Here is a 6,000-nt window from a genome sequence, read left to right on the forward strand (position 1 = left end):
ATAGCTAAACTGTGGAACCAACCTAGATGCCCTTCAGTAGATGAATGGATAAAAAAATGTGCCATATATACACAATGGGATATTACTCAGCAATAAAATAGAATAAAATCATGGCATTTGCAGGTAAATGGATGGTGTTGGAGAAGATAATGCTAAATGAAGTTAGCCTATCCCCCCCAAAAAATGCTGAATTTTTTCTCTGATTCATAGTGGGATAGGGAGAGGGAGCATGAGAGGAATAGATGAACTCCAGATAGGGCAGAGGGGTTGGAGGGGAAGGGAGGGGACATGGGGTTATAAATCATGGTGGAATGTGATGGACATCATTATCCAAAGTGCATGTATGAAGACACGAATTGGTGTGAATATACTTTTATACAACCAGAGATGAAAAATTGTGCTCTGTATGTGTAATAAGAATTGTAATGCATTCCACTGTCATAAATAGAAACAAAAAGATGGGAAATAACTAAGTGGTAGAGGCTTACTTAGCTCGTACAAGGCCCTGGGTTCAATCCTCAGTACTGATTTTTTTTTTATAAAAGAGGAGAATATGACTAATAAAGTAAACAGTATTGGATTGGGAATACTGAATATTGTACAGATGACTGTGCCTCCTATATTTTTCTACTAAAATTCTCAGTAGGGCTTTTTTGGGTGAGGGTGGGGTGCTGGGGATTGAACCCAGGGGCACTTTACCACTGAGCTACATCCTCAGCCCTTTTTAATTTTGACACAGGGTCTTGTTGAATTAGGGCCTTGCTAAATTGCCAAGGTTGGCCTCAAGCTTGCAATCCTCCTGTCTCAGCCTCCCAAGTCACTGGGATTACAGGTGTGTGTACCACACCCAGCTTACTATGGCTTTTTAAAAGAACTTGTCCAGCTGAATTGAAAGAGTTGGAAAAGTAAATTCACAAGAATAATAAACTTTAAAAACAATTATGATTGGAGGATAACCATATTTTAGAATATATAAAACTACAACATTTGCATTTATAAATATATTTATAAGTGCGGTATTGATGCAGGGATAGGGAAGTCGTTGAAACAAGCTTTACAACCAAATGTGAAATTACAGAAATAAATGCTATAGGCAGCATCCGTGTCAGGGAAAGGGTATACTTTTTTTTAATAGGGAAAAGAACAGAATTTACTACATTTCTAAGGCATGGGAGTATTAATCTCTGCAATAAGACTTTTTGTAATCAAAATAGCTAGTCATGCTAGGTGTGGTGTTGTACTCCAGCAACGTGGGAGGTTAAAGCAGGAGGATCAAAAATTTGAGGCCAGCCTCAGCAATTTGGCAAAGCTCTAAGCAACTTAGCAAGACCCTATTTCAAAATAAAAAAGGGCTTAGAATGTAGTTCTGTGGTAAAGTGCTCCTGGGTTCAATCCCCAGTACTCTCTGCCCCTCAAAAAAAGTCATTTAGGATTCAATTTTTATTGAGACAAGATTATGAACAAAGAAAATATGGATTATTTTAGTAATTGAAGTGAAGAAGGCAAAACAAGAAACTTAAGACCCTTAAGAAAAAAAGTTTAGTGGCTGGGGTTGTGGCTCAGCTGTAGAGGGCTTGCCTAGTATGTGTGAGGCATAGGGTTCGATTCTCAGCACCACATATAAGTAAATAAAATCCCTTCAAGAACTAAAAAAAATAAAATTAAATTAAAAAGCTGAGCTAGACACTGGTGCATACCTATAATCCTAGCGACTCAGTCTGAGGCAGGAGAATCGCAAGTTAGAGGCCAGCATCAGCAATTTAACCAAGACTCTGTCTAAGAATAAAAAATACAAAGTAGCTCAATTTTAACGCATTTGCCTAGCATGCACAATGCCCTGGGTTCAGTTCCCAGTATGACAAAAAGAAAGGGCCAGGGATGTAAGCTCAGTGGTGGAGTGCCCCTGGGTTTAATTCACAGTATTACAAAAGAAAAAAAGTGGTGTGTCAAGGGAATAAGTGCCACATCAATGTTAGCATAGAACCTGTTGGAATCAAGTTTATTTTCTCTAACAGCTTCATAGGAAGAAAGCCAAAACTAACAAGTGAATTCATGCCACTTGTGTATTAGTGAAATTATACATTAAAAGCCTCTATTGATGGGGTTGGGGCTGTAGCTCAGTGGTAAAGCATTTGCCTAGCACGTGTGAGGCACTGGGTTCGATCCCCAGCATCACAGAAAAATAAATAAATAAAATAAAGGCCCATCTACAACTAAAAAAAATTTTTTAAAAAAACCAACCAAAAAAAGCCTCTGTTGAGCTGATTTACAATCTATTTTCCTATAACAAATACTTTCTACCACACATAATTTCTTGTGACAACTTTATAGTGAATAAAATATTCTCCACAACAAACATATAAAAAGACAATAGAAGTCATAATGGTAAGTACTGTACTACAAAGAGGTAACAATAAATCTGTTTAAAATGATATTGCGTAAACTGGACATGGTAGCACGGCCTGTAACCCCAGGGACGTGGAAGGCTGACGAAGTATGAGGCCCGCCTTGGCAAGTTAGTGAGGCCCTAAGCAACTTTGTGACTGTCTCACAAAAAAAATAAAAGAACTGGGGATGTAGCTCAGTGGTAAAGCACCCCAGGATTTAATCCTCTGTGCTACCAAAAAAAAAAAAAAAGACATGTATATCATGAATGTCATAGTAGCCAGGCACCGTGGTGCATGCCTGTAATCTCAGTGGCTTGGGAGGATCGAAAGTTCAAAGCCAGCCTCAGCAACAGCAAGGCGCTAAGCAGTTCCGTGAGACCCTGTCTTTAAATAAAATACAAATTAGGACTAGGGATGTCGCTCAGTGGTCGAGTGCCCCTGAGTTCAATCTCCTGTACCAGCCCTCAAAAGAATGTCACAGTAGGAACTTCAACTAACTAGAAACGCATTTTAGTGATAGTAAAATAATATGAATACCTCAAACAAGACTTCTTTCTCTTGTGAATTCTCTTAAGTCTTAGAGACCTCGTGATTAATAATCATATTCAACCTTCTCCAAAGGGTATAAAAATACAACAAAACCCATTAGTCCAGTGGTTTGTATTCTCAAAAATACTAATCCCAGGGCTGGGGTTGTGACTCAGAGGAAGAGCACTTGCCTAGCACGTGTGAGGCATTGGGTTCGATCCTTAGCATCACATAAAAATAAAATAAAGGTATTGTGTCCACTTACAACTAAACAGTAAATATTTAAAAAAACACTAATCCCATAATCTTATCTCAGTTTCCTATCAAATACTATTATGATTCATGGCCTACTTTTCCAAAGATATATTAATCTTTTTTCACAAGGTCAATTTTCAACTTCATGAAATCTCTACTTTTTAAAAAATATTTAATTTTTTAGGTGTAGATGGACACAACACAATGCCTTTATTTTTATGTGGTGCTGAGGATGGAACCTGGGTCCGGCCCGTGCTAGGCAAGTGTCTACCTCTGAGCCACAATCCCAGCCCCAAAATCTCTAATTTTAATTTTTTATTTAATTTTTTTTTTCTTGTACAGAAACTAAGTTTATTATTTTTTCTTATTTAAAAAAAAAATCTTATTGTAGAGAAGTTCCTCCCCCTTCCCCCAAGCGTGTGGGGCTGTGAAGATAGCTGAGCAATCAAGTACAAGGAGGTTACATTTTTTTAATTTAAGGTTTTAAATAAATTGCCAAGTCTGGCCTCAAACTTTCAATCCTCCTGCTTCAGCCTCCCAAGTATTCAGGCTTACAGACATGTGCCACCACACCTGGCTAGTTTTTAAAATTTCAGTTCTGGGTTATTGATTGTATATAAACATTCAGTTGAAGCTGGGTGCAGTGGCACACGCCTGTAATCCTGGCTTCTCTGGAAGCTGAGATAGAGGAAGATCACAAATTCAAAGATTTCAGGACAACCTGGGCCATCTAGGGAGATCCTGTCTCAAAAAAAAAAAAAAAAAGGCTAGGCACAGTGGCACCCACCTGTAATCCCAGCAGTTTAGGAGGCTGAGGCAGGAGTATCATATGTTCAAAGCCAGCCTCAGCAAAAGTGAGGTGCTAAGCAACTCAGTGAGACCCTGTCTCTAAATTAAAAAAAAAAAATACAAAATAAGGCTGGGGATGTGAGTCAGTGGTCAAGAGCCCCTGAGTTCAATCCCCAGTACCCCCCCCAAAAAAAAAGGGCTGAGGGTGTAATGCAGTGGTTGTCTGTTTGCCTAGTATGGAGGCCCTGGGTTAAAAAAAAAAGTTAATTTTCATATATTGGTCATATATAGATCATATATATATATTTTGGTACCAGGGATTGAACTCAGGGGCACTCGACCACTGAGCCACATTCTCAGCCCTATTTTGTATTTTATTTATTTAGAGACAGGGTCTCACTGAATTGCTTAGTGCCTCACTTTTTGTTGAGGCTGGTTTTGAACTCACGATCCTCCTGTCTCAGCCTAGAGAGCCGCTGGAATTACAGGCATGCACCACCATGCCCGGCCACATATTGATTTTATATCAGTCTTGTATACCAAAGATAAATCCCACTTAAACATAGTGTATAATTGGGGTTTTTTTTTGGGGGGGGGGGTATACCGGGGATTGAACTCAAGGGCACTCGATTACTGAACCACCTTTCCAGCCTTATTTTGTATTTTATTTAGAGACTGGGTCTTACTGAGTTGTTTAGCACCTCACTGTTGCTAAGGCTGGCTTTGAACTCTCGATCCTTCTATCTCAGCCTCTTGAGCCACTGGGATTTCAGGTGTGCACCACTGTGCCCAGCTGTATAATTGTTTATCAATTCAATTGGTTAATATTTTGTTAAGGATTCTTGTTATTTATGTTAATATTTTGTTAAGGATTCTTGTTATTTATGTTAATAGGAATATCAATCTTCAGTTTTCTTGTGATTTTTTTTTCTGATATTGGTATGGTATGGAGTTATACTGATCTCAGAATTGGGAAATATTCTATCTCCCTCTATTTTCCTTATTTCCCTCCCTCCCCTCCCATCCCCTCCCATCCCCTCCCCTCCTTTTCCCTCCCTCCATCCCTCCCTCCATTCCTTCCTTCCTTCCTCACTTCCTCTCTTTCTCTCTTTCACTAGGGATTGATCTCAAGGGTGCTTTACCTCCTATATCCCAGTCCTTTTTATTTTTTTTTAGACAAGATCTCACCAAGTTGCTGAGGCTGGCCTCAAACTTGAAATTCTTCTGCTTTAGCCTCCTGAGTTGCTGGAATTACAGGCGTGTGCCACTGGACCCAATTCCCCCTCTTCTTTCTGAAAGTTTTTGAAGGATTGGTAATATTTCTTTTGTTTTGGTACTGGGGATTGAACCCAGGGGTGCTTAACCACTGAGCCACACCCCAGACTTTTTTTTTTATATTTTATTAGAGACAGGGTCTTCCTCAGTTGCTAAGTGCCTTGCTAAGTTGATGAGACTGGCTTTGAACTTGCAATCCTCTTGCCTCAGCCTCCCAAGCCACTGAGATTACAGGCATGTGCCACCATGCCTGGCTAGTAATATTTCTTTTAATATTTGATGGAATCTGAGTGTGGTGGCATATTCCTGTAATCCCAGACACTCAAGAGGTTGGGATAGAAGGATCTCAAATTCGAGGTCAGTCTGGGCAATTTAGTGAGACTTTAGTCTCAAAATAAAAAGTTAAAAGGGCTGGAGATGTACCTTAATGGTAGAGTACTTGTCTAACATGCTTGAAGCCTTGGGTTCAATTCCTAGTAAAATTTAAAAAAAAAGGAAAGGAAAAAAGAAAACGAAAAAAGAAAAAAAATTCAACAATGCTATTGGAACTGAGCTGTTCTTTTGGGGGCTATTTTAAATTACTAATTCAACTTCTCGTTATAGGAATATTTATATTTTTCACTGCTTATTGGGTTAATTTTGATAATCTGTATCTTTTTAGAAATTTATCCCTTTCATCTAAGTTTTCTAATGTGTGGGCATAAAATTGTCGATATAATCCCTTATTTTCTGTAGAGTAGGTAGTCATGTCCTCTTCCATTCCTGA

Source organism: Marmota flaviventris, chromosome X (genome assembly GCF_047511675.1).
Source record: "Marmota flaviventris isolate mMarFla1 chromosome X, mMarFla1.hap1, whole genome shotgun sequence".
NCBI classification, from domain to species: Eukaryota; Metazoa; Chordata; class Mammalia; order Rodentia; family Sciuridae; genus Marmota; species Marmota flaviventris.